At 46.3% G+C, this 25723-nt stretch overlaps 1 long non-coding RNA gene across 1 annotated transcript; it reads right to left on the reverse strand.

Moving 5' to 3' along the window:
• Positions 1–1946: 1946 nt before the first annotated feature.
• Positions 1947–25723, reverse strand: LOC137517884 (uncharacterized). Its single transcript, XR_011020706.1, has 3 exons — positions 25451–25723; positions 2565–2685; positions 1947–2054 (listed from the first exon to the last, which is right to left on the reverse strand). It is a non-coding gene; the product is annotated as an uncharacterized lncRNA (long non-coding RNA).

Here is a 25723-nt window from a genome sequence, read left to right on the forward strand (position 1 = left end):
TCATTGAGTAATTGTGTGTTAGGGTTAGAAAAAGTGGGTGAAGCCAACACTAGCCAAATATATACCCGGGCAACACCAGGTCATCAGTGGGCGGAGACAAATACAAATTTCACACTGTTTATGGTAGGGTTCTCAAACTTTGCACAGTTGGTCACTGGGTGACTGGGATTAATATTCATAAAAGTGGGTGGAGCCTACAAAAGCCAATCAAAATTCCCCTATTGATTTTCAAGGGGAATATTTAATTGCTGCCATTCTTGCACTGTTAATGGCACAAGCCTCAAACCTGGTACAGTTGGTCATTGTGTGTCCGGAGTTCAAATTCAGAAAAGGGGTTGGAGCCACAAACATCCAATCAGATTTGTTTCATTTCAATGCAAATTATTGATGCCAAAGACCGCAAAGCTCACGAACTTGGTTATTGAGTAATTGAGTAATTGTGTGTTAGGGTTAGAAAAAATGGGCGGAGCCAACACCTGCCAAATACATACCTGGGCAACACCGGGCCATCAGCTAGTCTTATATAAGTGGAACAAGTAATGATCTACTTATATTTGTGTTTTTTTTCTGGGAGAGTATAGCTGCCCCTGCTGCTTTTAAGGGACTCCGAGGAGTGCCCAAATTTAAAAGAATACACTTACCTGGAGCTCTTTCCAGGTCAGGGTAGGCGGCGAGGTCCCGCGGCATCCTCCTGTCTCGTCTCCTTTAGCCTCCGGCGGCCCCCCTTTTTCAGCTTCATCCGGCGACACCCGGGCCTGGAGTCAGCCGGCTCATCCAGATTAATGATGCAATGTGTCATCACGCCGGCCACTTCGCGACATCAGGGCGGCCAGCGTGACAGGTCTGCGCATGCGCGGGTTTTCCACGCAAGCTGGAAGAAGCCCCAGGTGAGTGTATTCTTTTAAATTTGGGCACTCTTCGGAGTCCCTACCTTCGTCCTTTCAGACCTAATCTAAATTCCTCAATTAGCCAGTGAACAGAGATTTCAGTGTAAATCGGTTATATTTATATTTGTCGTCTGCGTGACTCTGTCCAGAATTTAACCACACCAAAGGACCCTGGAAACAGAGGGGTAGCTAGGGTTTTCAGCACCCGGGGACAAGGTCAGTTTTTGTGCCCCCTCATGACAAGGGGTGAACCATAAGGTGTTCTCTATTAGTAGCAGATCGGACATGCCGGAAATGATTGATTTGACCCATCGATCTGGCAGGAAATTGCACCGTGTGTACCAGGCATTAGAAAGTTGGGAGATAGGCAGAAAAACACATGATCTACTTTGCTGATGCAAACATGGCAAGTGCTGATTACAGCGGGGAGATAAAATAAAGCAAAACTCAGAGGGAAGAGAGCAGGAGGAGGCAGGGGAGAAGATTGGATCCTTCCACTGTCTTTCATAGACTCTTCGGGGACGCATCAGGGAAAGTAAAACCTGTAACTGCGCCCGGCGGGGACAGATGTACTCCTTGCGCCCGGGGACAGAGTACTCCTTGCCCTCCCATAGCTACTCCTTTGCCTGGAAAGGCTTACATCTTACAGAAGGCAGGAATCCCTGATCTGATTATACCTGCTGACCAGAATGTATTAAAAAAAATATTAATTTAGAATAGATGCTTGCCTGGCATGCGAGGGTTCCTGAGGATTGCGCTGGAATGAGGCAGTGTATTAAATTTTAAAGCAATTTCTGCTATTTCTCTTTTTCCTGGAGAGCGGGAGCCATGCAGCAGAAAGCGGCGTTGTCAGAATTCTGCTAGAGATGGTATTTGAAGTCTCCCCACAGCTTTTCTCTAGCAAATGTTGCTGAGGACAAAAAAAAAAATATATCGCTCAGGCAAAAATTTAAGACAGTAACTATAGAAACGGTGGAGAAGGATGAGCGACTCCTGTATTAATATTGTCAGCGATATTGTTTATATCGGTACACACACCACTAAAGAGATGATGGATTCTATTCACTCCGCTTTGGGGGCTTCGAGACAAACGTTTGATGACGGAATGATTTCAGGGACTTCACGGAGGGCTGATTAAGAAAAGTTCCCATTGCTGTGAGTTGGGCCCTGTGTAAGACAATAGAAAAGAAAATATATGATTTATCGATTGCGGCAATACCGCTGCGATGAGCGCCAGAATATAAGGCAGCAGCTGCAGCAACCGTCATGTCATCTGTTTATCGTGAGTGTTTTACAATTCTATAGCTGTTGTCTGTCCATTGGCAAATGACACAGGTCTGCAGGGGCGTTTTTTTGGGCACCCCAGCCGGAAAATGGGTGTGATCATGCATCAGAATGTGGGTGTGGACATGGGTGGTGTCAAATTTACATAAACTTAACAGAGGTCTAAGTAGGCCTGCCCAGCAAAATGTTGGATGAAGCCCCCTCTCCATTAATACAAGAAAAAAAAATTGCAGTTTATCTGGCTGTTCCCCTATAGCATTCCCTGATCTTTTGGTGGACCACCTCCCATGCTCCCACGGGCCTCCTATTTAGGCACAACTCCCAGCATGCCCACATAGAAGAACCACAAGCTCCTTGCATGCCCACATAGAGGAACCACAGCACCCAGCATACCTCCGTTTGATGCACCACAGCTCCCAGCATGCCCGCCATTGAGGCAACACAGCTGACTCTGTCTGGGGGATATCCGGGGCACGTGCCACTGATCTTTAGGGCTAGCCACGCCCCTGCAGGTCTGCAAGAAAAAAAATGTTGAGAGCTGTTTTGGTCATTCCACGTACTCTTTATGTTTTTTGGTGTGCTGAATGCGAAAATGACCTCCATTTTGTCATTGGACATCACGTTTCCTGACAATTTATGTAACTATGTTAGCTAAGGCAAAACCTCAAAATAAATGGAAATAGGCCTATAAAATTAAAGTTTCATTACAATTTTTTCACGAAAATCCTTATTTGAACTGAAGTGAGTTCACCTACACACACTAAACTCGATTCTTCTTCCCTGTGAGACTCCTCTTGTTGCTTTTACGCTTGTATCATCTGCAGGGACAAACCCTGGATTTTCAAGGGGGGGGGGGGGGATTCCTGAAATGTCTCCCTCAGCCACACACACAATACAGTATAATAATATGGTAGGACATCATGCTGGGTACACATAATGTAATTTTTTGTCTGTCCCACCGACCGACAACGGGATTGATCAGGAGCAGTTTGGATACAGATAATAATGAGGACAGCCAACATTGGTAATGAAGGGGAAAGTGAAGCATTCACACAGCAGGGCACGGGGCTGTGCTCTCACCTGACTCTGTTAAAGGGGAACTGAAGTGAGAGTGATATGGTGGCTGCCATATTTTTCTCCTTTTAAACAATACCAGTTGCCTGGCTGTCCTGCTGATCTATTTGGCTACAATAGTGTCTGAACCACACCAGAAACAAGCATGCAGCTAATCTTGTCAGATCTGACAATAATGTCAGAAACACCTGATCTGCTACATGCTTGTTCAGGGGCTATGGCTAAAATATTAGAGGCAGAGGATCAGCAGGATAACCAGACAACTGGTATTGCTTAAAAATAAATACATATCTCCACATCTCTCTAACTTCAGTTGCCCTTTAAGTTCCTCAGACCTGCTCCATGCTCTGTACACACACTGCTGCTCCATACTCTGTACATACCCTGCTGCTACATCCAAAGTTAAATGTAGCAGGGAAAGAAAGGGGGCAGTGCTGTGAGCTGCAGGATGCCTGCAGATATCAAGGTGTCTCAACTTGTGCCTGTAAGGGCTAGCAGAAGTACCGCCCCCGCAGTAAGCAACATGGCGGCGGTCTCTGCATCTCAGCCGGCAGTTTCAACCGCACAGTCATTTCCCAGCACAGCGCCTGTGTCGCAGGGCAGCAGGAACACCGCCGCCGCGGCCGGCGACATGGCGGCGGTTCCCGCAACCCAGCCGGCAGCCTTTAACACACATTCACATTCTGACGTTGTGCATAGTCTCTCTGACACACAGAGGCTGAGGGTCACGCGCACGCGCGCGCAAGGCGACGGGACCTTTATGCAAGTAGAAGGGCAGTCAGCTGACCAGCCGATCCGCTGACTCCGGCCACCCTTCTGATTGGTTGAGTGAATGGGGCGGAGCTAAGGAGTGCTCCAAGTATATATAGACCTTGCCTGTCAGTTGATCCTTGTCTGCTGTTGCGAATACTATGGGCTTGATTCACAAAGCGGTGCTAACCTACTTAGCACGTCTAAAGTCTTTAGACGTGCTAACCAGGGTGCTAAGTAGGTTAGCACCAGATTTCTCAATCAGATCGTGCACAAAGTTTTGTGCGCAAAGTTTTGCGCGCAAAGTCCTATGCGCGTGCTAAGTCCCATAGGCTTTAATGGGCACTTCGCGCGGAGCGCCCTGCGCTCTGTGCAGTACGCGCGTAAATTTTTACGCGCGTAAAGTTTTATGCGCATAAAGTTTTACGCGCGAAGAGCTCGTATAGACTTGCTAAGGGGGTTTTCACAGGCGTGCTAACAGTTAGCACCGCTTTGTGAATCGAGTCCTATATGTGTTAGCTCTCAGATCCCACAGTCAGATCCCACAGTGTGCTAGAACCAGCAGGAGCTGGGGATCCACACTTAGTCAGATTCCTTGATAGCTTAAAGTACTATTGAACTGTATTATTTGTTATGACCTCTTGCTTGCCTGACTACTCTCCTGTCTTCTGATTCTGTGCCGTTGCCTATCTGATCTAGTTGCCGAACTCTGCCTGTGACACTACTCTGATCTTGCCTCTTGCTCCTGTACTGCCTCTGTCCGTGTGTTACCGAATCTGCCTGCCTGACTACTCTACCCTCAGCACTGGGTCTATCCCAGGCTGATGGGTTCTTGTTATTCCCGCTCCTCGGGAATATACTTCTGCAGTAAGGTCTGAATCACCTCTCACACCCAGGTGATTCAATCTCCTTGCAGACCGTGATCTCCTAGCATTTGAGATCCTCGGCTGCAGTAGTATCTGTATCATTCTTGTGAATTACTTTGATGCAGTCAGAGTCTCCTGCTCCTCAGGGGATCCTGATCTTTTGCCTGTGCTCTTTGTATTACTGTTGCACCAAACACCCTACACATATCAAGTACCTTGGTGACGCTATATCAGCATTATTGGTGATTCTGCAGATCACCATATAATCAGATATAGCATCTGTATTATTGGTGATACTGCAGATCACCAGTAATCAGAAAAGCTGTTGCTGACATCAATCGTTACAGTGCCTGTCCCAGACACTGCACTGGCCCTGCTCTGAGGGGGGATTCTGGGCAGCTGTAATCCCCCCTGCGTTTGCCTATGATCTGGAATGTCTCTCTGAAGCACCCAGCAGTAGTCTGCCATCATTGTAAGGCTCCATTTCCCTGGTATCTCCTTTCCATCTCTTTAATGCTCCCAAATTTTCATTTTCAATTTACATACTGTACTTCCTAACTTATTGATAAGAAAGAGGGACACTTCAGCAACAACGCCCCTGCCACACCCATAACCACACCCCTGGCACACCCCTAACCACGCCCCTGGCACACCCTTAGTTACTAGGGATGCCCCTAGCAATTTCCGCATTTCTGATCGGAAATTGCATTTCCTGATTGAAATTCGGAAATCGGTAATGCAAGTGTGGTAGGCAGATTTTTGCAGAAATTTTCGCGGAAATCACGGAAATTTTTGCCAAATTTAACATCAATTTTCTTAAAAATGACAAGGCATTTTTGAAATATTTTTTTTCTTCTTGTTTCTACTTTTCTGCTTAACATTCCCTGAAAATGTGGTGTTTCTAGCACTTATGGGGGATTTGCTATGAACCTCTAAAGACGGCATCATACAGCATAGCGTTTCCAAAGCGGGTTTTCGCGGTAATTTCTGCTGATTTTAACATCGATTTTCTCAAAAACCACAAGGTCTTTTTGAATTTTTTTTCTCTTTTTTTCACTTTTCTGCTTAACAACATACCCTGAAAATTTGGTGTTTGTAGAACCTACGGGGGCTTTGCTATTAACTGCCAAAGTTGTCCACTGTTGACTGTAATGTAAAATGCAGAAAATTTGCATTACTGAACTGATATGCAGTATTTTAGGGATGAGCAGAAACTACGCCAGTGCAAATTTACGCATCGTAGTTCGCATCTACGCATCATAGTTCATAGGTGAAGTTTCAAAACTATGCTTACGAATTTACGCGTAGCGAAGCACCGCTAGCTTATGCCCACTATACGTAGTTAACATGTGTATTGCATAGTGAACTACGAATGCGTTACTTGCGTGTAATTTCCCGCGTGCGGCTGTATGCTTACAAATTTACGTATTAGTAATGGGAATGTATGCATAGAAGAGGTCCCGGTATAAGCATTTAAAGAGAAATGAATGCGTAAAATTGTCTGCATGACGACATAAGCATCCGCATACACTACGTTTCGCATTACGTAGTTTTCGTGTAATTGCGTATTTTAACACGTAGTCTATGAAATTCATACAAAGCGAATATTTGATTTTGAAGCCGTAGTTTGGCGAAGCGTAATTGCGTAAAACTACCTGTAGTTCCAGCGTAGCGAAGTTGGCTGACTACGACCATCCTTTATGCCGACTTTAGAGGTTAACAGCAAAGTCCCCATAGGTGCTATAAACACCCAACTTTCAGGGAATGTTAAGCAGACAAGTGGGAACAAGAGGGGAAAAAATATTTCATATAGACCTTGAAGTTTTTGAGAAAATCAGTGTTAAATTCTGCGGAAATTACAGCAAAAATCCGCATTGGAATGCGGAAATCGTTAGCAGAAAGCGGAATCGGTAGCGATAGTGGTAATTGAGAATGGCGGAAAGCTGATTTTCGGCAGAAACGGAAATTGGCATTTCCAACCATCCCTATTAGTCACGCATGCCATAAAGATTTCACAAGAAAAATATGTTGGTTTTTTTATTCAAACCACACTGGTCCTTTCTATCCTGGTTCATTGTCCTTCATATTAAAGAGACTCCGTAACAAAAATTGCATCCTGTTTTTAATCATCCTACAAGTTCCAAAAGCTATTCTAATGTGTTCTGGCTTACTTCAACACTTTATACTATCACTGTCTCTGTAATAAATCAATGTATCTTTCCCCTGTCAGACTTGTCGGCCTGTGTCTGGAAGGCTGCCAAGTTCTTCAGTGTTGTGGTTCTGCTATGAACTCCCCCTTCCAGGCCCCTCTATGCACACTGCCTGTGTATTATTTAGATTAGGGCAGCTTCTCGCTTCTCTCTTATCTTTTACAAGCTGGATAAATCGTCCTCTGAGCTGGCTGGGCTTTCACATACTGAAGAATTACAGACAAGGGCAAAGCTGTTTGCAGGAAGAAACAAGCAGCCTGAAACTTCAGTGCATGAGAACAGGGGGAAAGAAACACACAAATGATCTCTTGAGATTCAAAAGGAAGGCTGTATACAGCCTGCTTGTGTATGGATGTATTTTCTATGTGTGGACATACTGTACATCAACCTACTTCCTGTTTTGGTGGCCATTTTGTTTGTTTATAAACAAACTTTTTAAAACTGTTTTTAACCACTTTTAATGCGGCGGGGAGCGGCGAAATTGTGACAGAGGGTAATAGGAGATGTCCCCTAACGCACTGGTATGTTTACTTTTGTGCGATTTTAACAATACAGATTCTCTTTAACATTAAATAAAATAACAAAATACATCAATTTAAAGCATGAGATAGTCAATTAAAGTCTTATTAGATTAGAGTCAATTAAAGAGAATGGGAACCGATTTTTTTGTTGTTTTTTCCATAGAGGACCAGTTACCTTTTAGTGTGCTATGCTGCTTCATCCGCTTTTCCTTTCACTGGCTGCAGCCTGGCACCTGAAATTGCCGTTTTAAAAGTTTGACCATTTCGGTCGAATATCTGGCTATTGGGAGGAGGCAGAGTTTATTTCCACCGCTCTGTCACTCCTCTGTCAGGCCTGGCCATCTCCGCCCCTTACCCCGGCCCTCTGAGCCACGATCCCGATTATGTGCGACTCCCTGCTCTTGACTCAGAGCGCGCATATTCAGCGCTGTAGCAAAGCATGAATAGTTACTCGCAAAAGAAGGTATGAGTAGAGTTATTCAATAATTCTTCTATATGCATGCGCACGCACACGGGCCCATGCCTGCGCGCTCAAAATCTCTGTCTCTCGCGCGAGTCTACCCGTGCTTGAGAGATCTTGAAATCTGGTGACCCGGAAAGAAATGTAAAGGTCGGCTGCCATATTGGTTGAAACAGGCACCGATCTATGGCCAGAATTAACGGATCCAGAGGCGCGGGAGCGAAAATGACAAAAGCTGCTTTGCAATTACTTTGAGAACACGTATATGTCTTTTTCTTTTTTTTTTTTAAATGCTGATTACTATTAGCTTTAAGCACATATTCCCTTAGATCAGGGGTCTCAAACTCAATTTACCTGGGGGCCACAGGTGGCAAAGTCAGGATGAGGCTGGGCCGCATAAGGGATTTCACAATCAGCAGCTCCCAGTCGAACCCCCCCCCCCCCCCCATGTCCCTTGCATTGATTTTTATTTCAAAAATCAAATTCACACTGAAGCAAACTATTTTGCCTATTTTACCTTATAGTTTGCTTCAGTGCTCCCATTACAAGTAATCCGCCGTGTCCCCGCTGCAAAACGAGGGCTGCAGAGCCCCCAAATCGCCCAAGGGGCAATCCGCTAGCATTTCCTGGAAGGGGCAGAGCTTTCAGCTTCAGCTCTGCCCCTCCTGACGTCAATCGCGGCGTCGCCTCTGCCCGCCCCTCTCACTCTTCCTTCACAGAGAGGGGCGGGGAGAGGCGGCGATCTGTGCTGCGATTGACGTCAGGAGGGGCAGAGCTGAAGCTGAAAGCTCTGCCCCTTCCAGGAAATGCCGGCAGATATCCCCCTGGGCGATTTGGGGGATCTGCAGCCCTTGTTTAGTTGCGGGAATGCGGCGGATTACTTGGGAGCACTAAAGCAACTATAAGGAAGCTTTTGCTGGCGCGGGCCACAAAATATTGTATCGAGGGCCGCAAATGGCCCTCGGGCCGCGAGTTTGAGACCCCTGCCTTAGATAAAATACATACTGTATATTTACATAGATCTGTACATGAGTCCTGAAAGAGGGAAACATGAAGAAGAAAGAGGGACAGAGAGATTGAGTTCCCAAAGAGGGACAGTCCCTGCAAAACAGGGGCATTTGGGAGCTATGAAAGTAGTCCAGGTGGGACTGGAGGAAATGCACTTTCAAACTCATCAGGCAACCTAAACCGTGAAATGTTTATACAGCTGTACAGAGGCGCCAGAAGTATAAAAACAGGAAGGTAAAATGTTTTAAAAGAGAACAATGGGGGGTTAGTTGTGGACTTACCTCCCCAAGGTAGACATAAAAAAGGCTGTTGCTTAATTCAACAAATAAACGATTTATTTACATACCCCGTGTGGATGCAACGTGTTTCGTGGGCATATCCCACTTCATCAGGCAATTAAAAGGGAGTACAATCAACTCATGTGTTCTCAATGAAATCTTAGCGCCTCTGATAAAATACATATATTTACATAGACCTGTACATGAGTCCTGAAAGAGGGAAAAATTGAAGAAGAAAGAGGAATTGAGTGACTGTTGGACCAGCATGGATGATCTTCGTGTCACTGCCCTGAAGGGCGGCTTCAAAACGTCAAATGATCGATTAATAGCAGAAACAAAATTTATAAATTGGTTCAAAGCTGTGCAGAACGGTTTGAATAAGGACAACTTTTTATATTGGTATGAGGCTGACGATATTTGAACTTTCTTAGCCATTCTAGCTGAACTTGTGAACTAAGAATTTACGATACCTCTGTGTCAGTCCAACTCCCAGGTCTGTGAGCAGGTGTTAAACAAGGATCCTTATCTTAGCTAACAACCTCTAACCCCATTTAGATGGTCTGTTTGAATTAAGGCATCTTAATGACATGTATTTATGCTTGAAAAAAATATCTGTTTTCCCTTTTGATGTTGCATGTATATAGCTGTCTGTACCACCAGCCTGCAAACTAACAGGATATAAGCCAGACGAAGGCTGCAAGGCCGAAAGCTTGCTTATTTTTATTCATTTTTAGTTAGCCAATAAATGGTATCATCCTGATTTAAAACTTCTTGCTAATATGTTTTATTATTATTATTATTATTGATTTATAAAGTGCCAACATATTCCACGGCGCTGTACAAAGTAAGAAAAAGTGCTGAGCACAGATTTCGCATAGACGTAATTTTGCATCGAAATTCACAATTACAATATGAAATTGCAGTGGAAAGTTTCAGGGAAAATCGTAATTCATTTTGCACGTAAACTGTCATTTTCTGGAGTTTAAAAAACATTTTTCCTTTGCATATTTAACCAGTTCGGCCTATCTGGACGAGCTTCTTCGTCCAGATAGGCACTGCTGCTTCTGCCGCATGGTGCGCGCGATCGGGCGCGCTCCCTCACACGCAACTTGCCACCCGCTGCTAGCCCCCCGATCAGTGAATGGGAATATAATTCTCATTCACCAATCTAATTTCCCCGCAGAAAAACCAACGATTTCTAGTGAGAGAGCGCGGTATTTCTGCCCCCCAGGAAACTTCTCCGTGAACTTTAGTTCCTGGATGCGAGATTGTTCGCATCCAGGACTTTTTTTTACTGTGGCCATCTTGTGGCCAAATAATAAACTGCACCCACATACACTTTTAATAAAACAATTCTATTATTTTACATTTAAAATTAGGAGTTTCCCTCCCACACCAAAAATTACCCACATACATATTTTATTAAAAAAAAATACAAAAAAATACAAATAAAAAAAAACAAAAACAACATAAATAGTTACCCAAGGGTTTGAACTTTTTAAATATGCATGTCAAGAGAGTATGCTATTATATTATTTAAAATTATAAGCTTATAAATAGTGATGGACACAAATTGAAAAAATGCACTTTTATTTCTAAATGAAGTATCGGCACCATAAATTGTGATAGGGACATCATTTAAACGGTGTAATAACCGGGACAGATGGGTAAATAAAATACATGAGTTTTAATTACGGTAGCTTATATTAATTTCAAACTATAATGGCCAAAAACTGAGAAATAATGAATTTTTTAAATTTCTTTCTAAATCTTCCTGTTAAAATGGATTTAGAAAAAAATAATTCTTAGCAAAATGTAGCACCCAAAGAAAGCCTAATTAGTGGCGGAAAAAACAAGATATAGATCAATTCATTGTGATAAGTAGCAATAAAGTTATAGGCAAATGAATGGGAGGTGAACGTTGCTCGGATGCATGAGATTTTCGGACTGCGGTGCTGAACCGGTTAAAGTCGATTTTCTCAAAAACTACAATGTCTTTTTGATAATTTTTTTTTAACTTGTGCTATGTATCAATTTTTGTGACAAATTGTGTGTGAGCTTTGCTGGTCACCGCTAAAGTCGACACGAAATGACACAAAAATTATGCAAAAATGTACTCGAAATTACGAATGATTATACAACGTCAATCGAATTTACAAATCGTAATTACGTGTAGGCATAATTACGAAAATGTATGCAACATTTCACATAATCATAAATAGCTAATTACTATCATCACTAGAAACAAACATGGGGTACATAATAATGCAGACAATGGTATATACACATTACAGAATTGGTAACAAAATACAGAATTGATATAAAATAGAGAATTGGTAATAACTATGACAAAAGTAACATGATTAATAAAACATACTAGCCAACCCGCGTCGTAGCATACGCCGCATCTATCTATCTAATAGAGTACATGCCTCAACCTGGAAGCAAGAAGAAGTAGGCTTTCCATGAGAAAATGTATGCGTGCTCAAACACCAAGTTTACCCTAGCAAGTCTGGCTTTGCAAATCCGGCCTAATTGGCTATTCATGAGGCAATGCTCATGCAAATATGCATTTGCTTTCGCATGCCAAACTATGCAGGGTCCAAAAACCAATACCGCAAAGCGATCGCCCTGCGAGTATTATCATGCTACATTAGCAATATCCAGGAGCGCCACGGGGAGGATTCCGAATGCCCCCATACAACCGGGGAACTGCGGGGTCCTAGGCTCTCTCACTGTCTGGGAACCACAGCGGCACCCCGGAGGGGGGGGCTGGGTGGCGCAGCTGCACCCCCCCCCCAAGTGTGGTCAGCGCCGGGGAGAGCCATCCGCACCCACCTCCCAATATTAAAAACAGGCACTTACCTTAACGTCCATTGCGTTCTGCAACATGCACATTAACTTAGGGGCACCACATGAGAAAGGAGTGAAGCATGGGTCACCCCGAGCTTTAGAGCTCAGGGCTGGCTCACATACAACACTCCGGGGTGGGGGGAGGACAGGCGCAGACAACTCACTCCAGGGCTCACACCACCAGAGCAAGCCATCCACCACCTGCCTCCAAAGGATACAACTGCAAAAAATGCTTTCCATGAGAAAAATTTTACGTGCTCAAACACCAAGTTTAACCCTAGCAAGTCTGGCTTTCCAAATCTGGCCTTATTGGCTATTCATGAGGCAATGCTCATGCAAATATGCATTTGCTTTCGCATGCCAAACTATGCAGGGTCAAAAAACCAATACTGCAAAGTGCTCTCTCCCTGCCTGGGAACCACAGCGCCACCCCGGAGTGGGAGGCTGGGTGGCGCAGCCGCCCCCCCCCCAAGCGTGGCCAGCGCTGGGGAGAGCCGTCCGCACCCACCTCCTAATATTAAAAACAGCCACTTACCTTAACGTCCATTGGGTTCTGCTACATGCGCATTAATTTTCTCATGGAAAGCATTTTGTGCAGTTTGTATCCTTTGGAGGCAGGTGGTGGATGGCTTGCTCCGGTGGTGTGAACCCTGGAGTGAGTGCGCCTGTCCTCCCCGCCCCCTCTGGAGTGCTGTATGTGAGCCAGCCCTGAGTTCTAAAGCTCGGGGTGACCCATGCTTCTCTCCTTTCTCATGTGGTGCCCCCAAATTAATGCGCATGTAGCAGAACGCAATGGACGTTAAGGTAAGTGCCTGTTTTTAATATTGGGAGGTGGGTGCAGACGGCTCTCCCCGGCGCTGGCCACACTTGGGGGGGGTCGTCCACACCACCCAGCCTCCCCCTCCGGGGTGCCGCTGTGGTTTCCAGGCAGTGAGAGAGCCTGGGACCCTGCGGTCCCCCCAGTTGTATAAAAAGGGGGCATTTGGGAATCCTCCCCGTGGCGCTCCTGGAGGCCTGGAGCACACCAAAAACTGCTAGCAGATCCGCAAAATGCTAGCAGATTTTGAAACGCTTTTTCTTATTTTTCTGTAGCATTTCACCTAGCATTTTGCGGTTTTGTAAAGCGTTTTTGGTGTAGTAGATTTCATATATTGTTACAGTAAAGCTGTTACTGAACAGCTTCTGTAACAAAAACGCCTGCAAAACCGCTCTGAACTGCCGTTTTTCAGAGCGGTTTGCGTTTTTCCTATACTTTACATTGGAGGCAGAAACGCCTCCGCAATCCAAAAAATGCCTCACCTCGGTAGTATGCGTTTCAGCAAAACGCCTCCCGCTCTGGTGTGCACCAGCCCATTGAAATACATTACCCAAGCGTATCCGCAGCCGCAAGTGGATCGCAAAATGCTGCCGAACCGCTCTGGTGTGCACTAAGCCGGATAGTGCTAATGTAGCATGTAGCTGATAACTGCTTGCTGCTGCCTGGTAACTGCTTGTTGCTGCCTGGTATCTGCTCACTGCTGCCTGATAACTGCTTGCTGAACACACAGCTCAACAGTCCGTGGAAAAGAGGCCTTAAACTTGGTGTTTGAGCACGCATACATTTTCTCATGCAAAGTGCTTCTTCTTCTTGTTTGAAGGTTGAGGCACTTAGTCTATTATATATATAGATAACAAAATCCAAGACACAAAAGGGGAGAGAGCTCTGCCCTTGCAAGCTTGCAATCTAAAGGAATAGAGGGGAACAAGAGGTGGGATAGTATACAATAAACATACCATAGAGGTTGTGTGTTTTTAGGTTATCTTATATAGTAGGAGTGCAACTTGGCCAGAGCTCGAAGGGAGAGTGACCTAAGGTAGAGCGTATGCTTGTCGGAAAATGGGAGTTTTGAGGAAGCGTTCTAGGATATCAAAGGTTGGAGAGCGACGGATGTGTTGTGGCAGGGGATTCCAGAGGAGGGGTGAAATCTGTATAGGTGAATGTGAGGAGATTGCAATTGGGTTAGTATCTGTTTACTGTAGTGAGGAGATGTACAAAGGAGAGCAATTGGGGAGGGGTCGCAGACAGCTCGGGGTCTGGGAGCAATTGCTGCCCTGCTATTAAACATCCATTTGTCTCCCTAGAATTTGCAGTTTTATTTAGATCCCCTACAGTTTGTAAGTGAACTCCTTTGATGGTCTTCAACACGGTTATTCTAAAAGCCGTAAGGATCATCATTACGGATGGTCAGTGAGATGCAAATAATGCTGACCTAAATTGAGTGCGAACTGTTTGCAGCCGGGAATTCGCGCCAATTTGCATGTCTCAAATCTAAGTTGCATTTTTTTCCCGTAACATTTGCATGCAAGCCGGCATCCTTTGCATCCCATCGGAGAGCTCTGATCATCATGACAGCTAGGGAGTTAGGAGGGGCGTAGCAATAGGGGTTGCAGAGGTTGCGACCGCATCGGGGCCCTTGGGCCAGAGGGGCCCCGAAGAGTCCTCCCTCAACTACAGTATTAGCTCTCTATTGGTCCTGTGCTCATAATAATCACTTCTATAGATATTTTGAATAGTGGTAATCATTAACAAACGTTTCCCCATCCGCTTCTTACACTTCTGACACTGTAGTTGCCATTGGCAGGTTTTGCTGCGCCGTATCAATTATGTATAGAGTGCTTGGGGGGCCCCAATGTAAAACTTGCATCGGGGCCCACAGCTCCTTAGCTATGCCACTGGGAGCGAGCAAGTTTCACTTTACAGCATTGTTTTTTGTGTCTTTACATTGTTACATAATTGCAATTTGGGTTGATAAAAAAAACATCCTTCTATCAAGTTCAACTAGAAAAAAAGGTACAACACCAGCCTGCTCCCTCACATATCCCTGTTGATCCAGAGGAAGGGGAAAAACCCTTAGGGCCCGTTTCCACTCTCGCGGAAACGGCCGCGAATCCGCAGAGTTTCCCCGCAGGCAAATCGCGCGGGGAAACCCTGCCATAAAGGATAACTGCGCCGCCAGCCGAATCGCTTGCAGTAGCGATTCGGCCGGAACCCCCTACAGAGTTCGCGGCGGAGGCTGCGATTCCCATAGCCGTGCTCATGGGATTCGCCTGCGATTCCGCCCACCCGCTCAGTGCCGGCGCGCGTCTACGAGACGCACGCCGCACTAGTAGAAACGAGCCCTCACAAGGCATGGTCCAATTAGCCCCAAAAGGGAAAAAAATCCTTCCCGACTGGCAATCAGATAAAATCCCTGGATCAACATCACTGGGCATTACCTAGTAATTGTAGCCATGAATGTCTCTCATTATTTATTTATTTATTTGTTGTATTTATAAAGCGCCAACATATTACGCAGCGCTGGACATTAATTTAGGTTACAGACAATATTTAGGGGTGACAAACAGCAATATGACAATACAGGAATACAAGAAAACCAGATCACACAGCACAGTATTAGTACAAGGTAATGCTTAGTCAGTCACTGGATGGGAGCGTGGAGTTAGGCAAGTTAGGTTCACTCAAATGCATAGCATGGGTGCACAGTAATAGAAGTGCATGATCAGGTAGGACACAAAAGGAGTGAGAACCCTGCCCAAAGGCTTACAATCTAGAGGGAGAGGTAGAGACACGAGAGGTAGGGGACCAGAGTTCGGCTGTGGGTTTAGAGCAATTGTGAGGGGTGGTAGGCAAGAGTGAAAAGGTGAGTTTTGAGGGCCTTCTTGAAGGTGTTGAAGGAGGGGGCTGCCCTAATGGGTGGAGGTAGGGAGTTCCATAGTGTCGGTCCGGAGCGGCTCTTGAGAAGTCTTGGAGGCGTGCATGGGACTGGGTGATGCGGGGGACGGTCAGGCGAAGTTCATTGGAGGAGCGGAGTGAGCGGTTTGGTGTGTATCTCTGAGTAAGATCAGAAATGTAGTTTGGACAGGTTTTGTGGATGGATTTGTAGGTCAGACACAAGCTGTAGCTGGCAGGATTGGGGTATTGGGCCTAGCGGCGGGGAGGGGGTCGTACCCCCCCCTCCCTCGCCTGGGTCCCCCGTGCTCCGCTCCCCTCCAGCCTTAAATACAAGCAGCCGCTATGTGTAAGAGGCACGGGTGGGTAGGACTCACCTCTTCCAAGCGTGCGTTCCACTGACGTCACTTCCTGCAACGCTGCAGGAAGTGACGTCAGTGGAGCGCACGCTTGGAACGAGGAAGAGGTGAGTCCTACCCGCCCGTGCCTCTTACACATAGCGGCTGCTTGTATTTAAGGCTGGAGGGGAGCGGAGCACGAGGGACCCAGGCGAGGAAGGGGGGGTCCGACCCCCCTCTCCGCCGCTAGGCCCAATACCCCCGTCCTGCCAGCTACCCCTCCAGCTCGGCGGCCGGCTCCCCGCACCCACGGACGGGCGGGTGCCGCCCCTGGAATTTTGCCGCCTGAGGCAAAAGTTTCACCCCGCCTCATGAGCGGGCCGGCCCTGGATGGCAGATAGGCAGGAGGAGACCTTGTCCATGGTAGTGGTGGATATGTCAGGGGTGTGGAGATAGATTTGGGTGTCATCTGCATACAGATGATAGTTAAAACCCATGGAGGAGAGAACCTTGCCAATGGAGGATGTGTATAGGGAGAACAGTAGGGGGCCAAGGACCGAGCCTTGGGGGACTCCCACTGAGAGGTGGTTGGGGGTGGACGAGGACTCATTGAAGGAGGTCGTGAAGGAGCGGTTGGAGAGGTAGGATGAAAGCCAGGTCAGGGCGAGATCGTGAATGCCCATGGATTGGAGGGACTGGAGGAGTAGGGGATGATCTACTGTATCAAAAGCTGCTGAAAGGTCAAGGAGGAGGAGAATGGTGTATTTACCTTCAGCTTTAGCTAAGGCAAGGTCATTGACCACTTTGGTGAGAGCCGTTTCGGTTGAGTGGGCAGGCCGAAATTGCAAGCAAAGGAGATTCTCTTAAATGCAGGTATAGAATTTGCCCATTACTACTTTCTATGGCAATACATTCCAAATTTTAATCACTCTTACTGTAAAGCAATATGTTCCAGACTAGAAATGTCAATGTATTTCTTGGACAAAGTATGTGTAATAATAATAATACATTATTTAAAAATAAAGAAAACCAGAAGAGAAAATAAACGTATCAGATAATGAATTGTATGTGTTGTACAGCTAAGAAAAACAAACGTTTGCTTTCTTAAAACAGAAAGAATTTGCGATAATTCAGGTTGGACATATGCAAATTAAGCATTGTTGCCCATAGAAGCTAAACACACCTCCAGAACCGCTAGAATGCAATGATGTGTCAGCTTGTTAATTTGTACAGAGCCATAATAATCCAACAGGCATACAGACTGTTTCGGATTGTTTGATCCTCATCAGTGCATGGCATGGATTAATTTGGCTCTATGGAGTAGGGCTTGTACAGCTAAGAAATAGAACATTAGTAGCAAATACGAGAGTCTCATATTATTTTCCAGTACAGGAAGAGGTAAAAAATCATCAGTTGTTATCTATGCAAAAGAGCTTCTCTGAGCTATACCATCCACTGGGTGGAATACATACAGTCCTATTTTCTGAAACACTTAAACAGCCAAGAAACAGTGAGAGACAGCTTGATAAAATGTTTTACTGCAGGAAAGTTCAAAGGATCATTATTTCTGCTTTGTTGTATAGCTTAAAAGACAGAGCGTGGTTTTAAAACTGCAACTGTGACAGTAGGATGCAGTGTTATAAAAAATGCTTTATAACTGAAAATAAAAATAGGAGGCACTTTTCTTTGCTACTAATGTTCTATACATTATCCGTACTACACATACAATTCATTGCACCATAAAGTTTATTTTTGCTTAAGGTTTGCTTTAAGAAGAGCGAGTGATTGAACGGAGCTGGAATATGAACGACTTAGTAATTTTATTATTTACACTATTGTGAGAAAGGCTTATTGGATGCGTTCATCCTGTTTATTCCTGCAGAGATAATCTTTATCTGATCTCTTGACTGCATCCGCTTGTGAAAGCCTCTGCATGTTAATGCAGCAGGAAGCCTTTGCAGAGCGTTCCTTGCTGTATCTCGCACTAGCCGCTGCGTATACATCTCGGGGGGAGGGAGGGGGGGGGGGGGGTATTGTAAGGCACAGCAGGTATGTCTAAGCACACATTGCAGTATTCAGATCAGGCTTTGGAGATTAAACAACAAGACTGCACTGAGTACTTTTCTTTATTTATGTATCTATTTTTATTGAAATGTATTAATGTGGACCTGAACACTTGTACAGGACAGAAGAAAAACACAGAGAAATGCACCCTGTATGTATTTAGAGAGTTTAACCTAATCTAATTCCCCCTCATCTGTGACTAATCACAAGTGTAATTTGATCTCTCAGATATGTCAGCTGGATGCCTTGGCAGAGCAGCTCATTTGTAAACACTAGGGGCCTGATTCACAAAGCGGTGCAAAGTGTTTGCACACCAGTGAAAAGCCCTTTATCACGCCTAAACTCAGTTTAGGCATGATAAGAAGAAACTCACGCAAATTTTCCACGCGCAAAGCTTTGCGCGCGCAATCACGCGGCGCACGGTGCAGTGCGCGCGATGTGCCCATTAAACCCTATGGGCGCTGCGCGCGGAGTTGCGCGATTGCGCGCTCAAAACTTTGCGCGGGACTTTGCGCGCAATAAAGAGCACAAACCGGTGCTAACTCAGCGGTGCAAAGCTTATCATGCCTAAAGTCTTTTAGGCGTGATAACTGAGTTATCACCGCTTTGTGAATCGAGCCCAAGATGTTAACCCTACTTCTGCTAGGAAGTTGACACACTGCAGATTTATTGCAGGCTTTGTCTCAGCTGTAACAAAGACATGTTTTTCTTTAACGGTTATTATGCTGTTGCTTATCTTTTAAAGCAGAGAGGAAGTTCTAAGTTCAGGTCCGCCTTAACGACATGCTTAGCGTGAGTGATCCTACCATTGTCTGTACGTTTCTAAATCACCTTGCTAGAATGTATGATTTGTGATTCAGTGGTGTGACTGCAAATCATGTGGCCACATAATGAAACTCTGATTGGGTCTCTCACCCTAGTGCCCCATATTATGCCCCCGGCCACATGCCTCCCCTACCTACCTCCCTACTTGTACAAACAACCTACCTATTGCCTAAAACTAACCTACCGACCCCGCACAAACGACCTAACTAGCGTTGCAAACCCACCCACCCCCCACAGCAGGAATGGTGGGTGCGATAAAAAGTTAAATATGCGTCTGCCAAATAGCAGCATTTGGGCATTCGCAATGCCTGATATATAGCGGGCGCTGTGTAAGTGCTATATATCAGGCGTTCAGATTTCCGCTCTGGAGCCCAAAAAAAGCACACTATTTTGTATTGGCACCTATGGTGGTGCCCACTTGCCGCATGCGCCATTTTTTCCTGCTCCAACTACTGGGAATTTGAAGGGAACCTCCTGTGTTCTCATCTGCCCTGGTCACATAAAATAAGCATACCTTCCAAGATTTAGAGATGAGAAAGCGGATCACTTTAACCACTTCCCTACCACGCTATTTTGTGCTGATCTGTGCTGCGTGGGCTCTCCAGCCCACAGCACAGATCAGCTAGCAGCCAGGCCGATCAGACTTCCCCCCTTTTTCCCCACTAGGGGGATGTCCTGCTGGGGGGGTCTGATCGCCGCCGGCTGCTTGCGCTTGCGGGGGGGGGGGGGCTCTTCAAAGCCCCCCTCCGCAGCGCTTCCTGGCCTCCTTCCCCTTCCCTCCCTCTCCCTCCCCCTGTGAGCGGCGCAGGACGGAAATCCGTCCTGCGCCTGATGGGATAGGCTTTAGCCTATCAGATGCCGGTGATCCCCGGCCAATCAGAGGCCGGGGATCACCGATCTCCTCTACGGCGCTGCTGCGCAGCAGCGCCGTATACATGTAAACACCGGGGAAGGTCTTCCCCGTGTGTTTACATTTACCCTGCGAGCCGCCGATCGGCTCGCAGGGTGTTCACGGAGACACCCTCCGGGAACTGACATGGAACGGCCGCTCGTACGAGCGGCCGTTTCCATGGAATACACTTCAGGATTCAGGGGCGTGTATATACGCTCCGAGAATCCGGAAGTGGTTAAAGGACTTCCGAGGCCAAAATTAATAAAATCACACTATACCTTTTTTTTGCAGAATCCACGGAGGATGTCCTGCCCGTCCTCCGCTCCGTTCCGCCATCAATGCAGGTCTTATCGTTCCCCTACGGCTCGGCCCGACCCCACCGAACGGGTCGCACGGATGCCCACCTCTAATATGGCCGCCGCCTTGCGCCGCGGCTGCGCAGTACGCTTTGTCGCTAGCGCGACTGCGCAGCCTGTGTGCGCCCGCCCGACGTACGCTTGGGGAGCATGCCGGGACCTAGTACGCGGCAGGAGGCGGGCAATAGGCTGCGCAGTCGCGCTAGCGACAAAGCGTACTGCGCAGCCGCGGAGCAAGGCGGCGGCCATATTAGAGGTGGCATCCATGCGACCCGTTCGGTGGGGTCGGGCCGAGCCGTAGGGGAACAATAAGACGTGCATTGATGGCGGAACAGAGCGGAGGACGGGCAGGACGTCCTCCGTGGATTCTGCAAAAAAAAAGGTATAGTGTGATTTTATTAATTTTGGGCTCGGAAGTCCTTTAAAGAACAAGCGGCACCCATGCTAACCTAGAAATAAAAAACACACATATATGTAGATAAATACTACTTCTACTTAATTGTGTTATCCACGTAATGATTCCTGTGAATTTTATAAAGGAAAAGCAGAAAAACCTATTCTAGGCAGCGGCCATCTTGCCAAGCTAATGCTGACATCATATCCTCCCTAACTCTTGTTTTCCCCCTCCCTTCTCTTGCTCTTTGTGTATTCATTAGCTGCCCTCCTCCCAAAGGCTTCAGACACTCCCACTGAGGTGTATACTAACAACTCACTGTCTTTTTTTAAATTAACACATCCAATCACTGAGTCACCTCAGCCTTGCTTGTAAACACAAGTAATCAGAGGGTGTTTCTGATAAGGAGCTAGGCAGGGAAATACATGGAAGAGGAGGAATATATTATAGATAAAAAGAACTCCCAACATTCAACTCTTTGGCACTGTTTGGCATGTGATAACTCCAAACCATAACAGCAGAAAAAGTTTTGCAAGTTTTGAATGCAGGATTAGCATCTTTATCACTTAATACACTCAGACCAGTTGCTGTTGAAGTTTGATACCACTGTAAGACACGCCCCCTGCCACTTTTCAGACATGCCTTTGCCACACCTCTAACCATGCCCTCACCACACTCCTAGCTGTTCGCACTTGTCAGCTAGCAACGTATCCATTGATCCCCATGATCTGGCTACAGACAAGAACCCCATCCCTGACGGACGACATATGTGTACGCACCTTTAAAGGACCACTATAGGCAACAATTTTAAAATGTAAAATACATGAAAACACATCAATAAAAAATGCATGGGCTAAAAATTACTTTTCTCCTATGTTGCTGTCACTTACAGTAGGTAGTAGAAATATGACAGGTCTTACAGGTTTGGACCAACCCATTTCCTCATGGGAATTCTCATAGCTTTCTTTATTTTCAAAAGCAATTAGTGAATAGCAGTTGCTCAGTCCAACTGTCAGAATAGTGTGCAAACAGTGGGGGCAGCCTGCATCTTTGTATAGATCCTTTCCAGGGAGTGCTTTTGTAAAGAATAAATTACATACTGAGAATCCCCCATGAAGAAATGGGCTAGTCAAAAAAACTGTCAGTTCTGTCAAATTTCTGCTAACTAATGTAAATGACAGCAACATAGGAGAGAAGTTATTTCACTGTTTCCGGGTCGACGGAGTACGAATCTACGTCCAGCGGGTGGTGCTGCGGCTCTGACTGGACGTAGATTCAACGTCGCAATGAATTGCGCTTCCCTGCCGTTACCGCTGATACCGCTGCTCTGCACCCGCCGCAATTCGCTCACTCTGCCATCTATAAGATGGCAGAGCCCTGTGAGCAGGTCAGGAGCCGCTTTCATTGGCTCCTGACCACGTGATCACGGAGAGCCAATCATATTGGCTCCCATTCGTAGACAGCGTCAGGAGCCAATAAAAGTGGCTGTCAGCACTCTGCCGACACAGAGACGGCAGAGAAAAGAGCCTGCGGCAATAGGGCAGTGTTGTGACCGGCCAGAACAGCGGGTATGTGCGGTGATTTGGGAGGTGGTTAAAGCTAGTCTGGAAGAAACATACTTCTTATTTGTCTGTGTTCACATGTATTTTAAAGAGGAACTCCCGTGAACATTTTTACTGTTGGCAGGTGATGTAGCTGCTGCATGGTTTTTGGCAGTTGGAAACAGCTGTAAACAGCTATTTCCCACAATGCAGCAAGGTTTTACAGACAGGAAACTGCCAAAAGTACATACTTTTCTTGAGGGAGGGGTTACTTGTGGGAGGAGTTTCACCACAATATCAGTCCTACAGCTCCCCCTGATGGTCTGTTTGTGAAAAGGAATAGATTTCTCATGTAAAAGGGGGTATCAGCTACTGATTGGGATAAAGTTAAATTCTTGGTCGGAGTTTCTCTTTAAATGTTACAATTTCTCGCGATAGTGGTCCTTTAGGGCTCTTTCACACCAGAGCCCTTTACTGCGTTGTAACGCAAAGGCAGTTCTTTGCGTTAACCAAGGTAAAATGAAAGTCAATAGACTGTCACTTTACCTTTCACACCCGAAGCTCCGGTTCGGTGCGTTGCGGTTCTGACGCACCTGGGAGCGTCGATCCGCCGGACGCTGGCGTTCTCTGTCGGGTTCAATTAATAGCTACCGCCGCTGGTTGCGTCGCACCGCAGATTCCCGACGACATGCCACAGGGCATATAACGCGTGCAGGAAACTGCTCCGGCACACGTTGACAGATGTGAGGAACTCCAGCGAACATTTTACTGTTGGCAGGTGATGTAGCTGCTGCATGGTTTTTGGCAATTGGAAACAGCTGTAAACAGCTATTTCCCACAAAAGTTTGAACTTTTCTTGTGGGAGGGGTTACTTGTGGGAGGGCTTTCACCACAATATCAGTCATACTGCGCCCCCTGATCAGGGCCGGATTTGTATCTCTTAGTGCCCTAGGCCAACGGTCAATAACCGCCCCCCCCCCCCCCCCCCTCAAACACACTTGTATATGCATGTAAAATATGAGCGGACAGTCAGTGACATGACTATGTACTCTGTAATGTGCAGCAGAAGATGTCAGTGCTATATAAATACATAATAATAATATAGCAGGACATTAGACTATGGCTATGGCAGGATTAGAGTGTGAGCTCCTCTGAGGACAGTCAGTGACATGACTATCTACTCTGTAATGTGCTGCAGAAGATGTCAGTGCTATATAAATACATAATAATAATATGGTAGGAAATTAGACTATGACTATGGTAGGATTAGAGTGTGAGCTCCTCTGAGGACAGTCAGTGATATGACTATGTACTCTGTAATGTGCTGCAGAAGATGTCAGTGCTATATAAATACATAATAATAATATGGTAGGACATTAGGTTATGACTATGGTAGGATTAGATTGTGAGCTCCTCTGAGGACAGTCAGTGACATGGCTATGCACTTTGTAAAGTGCTGCAGAAGATGTCAGTGCTATATAAATGCATAATAATAATATGGTAGGACATTAGACCATGACTACGGTAGGATTAGATTGTGATTGTGAGCTCCTCTGAGGACAGTTAGCGACATGACTATGTACTCTGTAATGTGCTGCAGAAGATGTCAGTGCTATATAAATACATAATAATAATATGGTAGGACATTAGACTATGACTACGGTAGGATTAGGTTGTGAGCTTCTCTGAGGACAATCAGTACCATGACTCTGCAAAGGGCTACATAAGATGTCAACACTATATTACAAGTCAGTGCGAACCGTCTGCACATACGCAGAAGCACAAACACTGTCAGGATCAGCTTTTTCTACTGCGCAGACGCAGTGCGGCTGCACTTTGAGGATCTCAGCGCTGGATCGGCCTGGCATTGCAGGACAAGAAAATCATCTTTTGGACCCAGAGGCTTCCTCCGCCTGATGAAAGCAGGGCCGGGCCGAGGCATAGGCTGGAGAGGCTCCAGCCTCAGGGCGCGGGGTTCGGAGGGGGCGCAGAATTCATTTAGCTGTCATTCCTAATTGTGTTTGAAGCAGAAAGAAATAAGAAAAGGGGATACATGGCAACGACTGCAAGCCAGATAACTAGAAATGAAGGTGTTGGGGGGGTTGGGGGCCCTGTGGCGCCTCTTAGTCTAATAGCAATCAGTGTGTGACGGCTGGGGGGGGGGGGGGGGGGGGGGGGATGGAGGGGCACACTTTGGTGTCTCAGCCTTGGGTGCTGGAGGACCTTGTCCCGCCTCTGGATGAAAGTATTCAAATGTGCCTCTCACAAGCCTCATCATAGGTTTGCTCTAAATGCCGCAGAGAAGAGGGAAGATAGGAGTGGGAAGAGATAGGGGTGAATTGAAAAGTGGAGAAAATGAGGTGAAGGGAAATATAGGGGAGGACAGGGAAGAAAGGAGAACAGGAGAAGGGAGGATTACAAAAAGTACAAGAGAGTGGACAATTAGGCAAAAAGAGGTTAGCAAAGGGAAGAGAGAGTGAAAGAAAAAAAGAATGACACAGAGACAGTGGTAGAGAGGAGGGGGACAGAGAGTCAGAGGAGATATCAGGGCAGTTTCTTAGCTGTTGCTACAGGTTTCCTTCTCCACCAAGCACAAAATTGATTGAAAAAGGGAGACAGGAAGGAAGAGGAGCAAAACAGAAGGTAATGGGGCATTACAAGGCAGGAAAAGAGAGAGAGAGAGAGAGAGAGAGAGAGAGAGAGAGAGAGCAGAAGATAGGAGGAGAGAGAGAGAGAGAGAAGAGAGAGAGAGAGAGAGAGAGAGAGCAGAAGATAGGAGGAGAGAGAGAGAGAGAGAGAAAGAGAGAGAGCAGAAGATAGGAGGAGAGAGAGAGAGAGAGAGAGAGAGAGAGAGAGAGAGAGAGAGAGAGAGAGAGAGAGAGAGAGAGAAGAAAAAGTGGGGGACAGGAGACTTTTCACATGGAGACAAAAAAAAGGCAATAATTCAGCCATGCTGAGACAAAGCACTGCAGCTGCCAGGTCAGCTATAGACAGTATATTGCGGCTGTTTATTTACTTATTTTCCCAGCATGGCCATCTAAAGTGTGAAACCTCCATCCAGCTCTGTCCCTATAGCTCCCTAGACACTGATCCCTGGGTGGGCGCCCATGTCCTCCTAATCAATCTTGTTAAATGCTTACCAGCATTGATTGCTGACAAGCTGCTCCGTGGTGCCTGAGACTGGCTGTCCGTGCACAGTATCCTCCTCAGCCCCTGCTGCCTAGTGATGGGTCGTTCGCGAACGAGCCGGCTCTAAGAGCCGGCTCTTTGAAGTGAATCAGAGGAGCCGATGCTCACTCTGAGAAGAGCCGATGCCTCAGCCGCCCCTTTTAGCTCTGCTTTGCTCCGTAATAAAGGGCGCTGAGGCATTCTGGGAGATGTAGTCCTCCTCTTGCAGCTTGTAGGAGTGTTTG

The sequence above is a fragment of the Hyperolius riggenbachi genome, chromosome 5 (genome assembly GCF_040937935.1).
Source record: "Hyperolius riggenbachi isolate aHypRig1 chromosome 5, aHypRig1.pri, whole genome shotgun sequence".
In the NCBI taxonomy this organism is placed as follows: Eukaryota; Metazoa; Chordata; class Amphibia; order Anura; family Hyperoliidae; genus Hyperolius; species Hyperolius riggenbachi.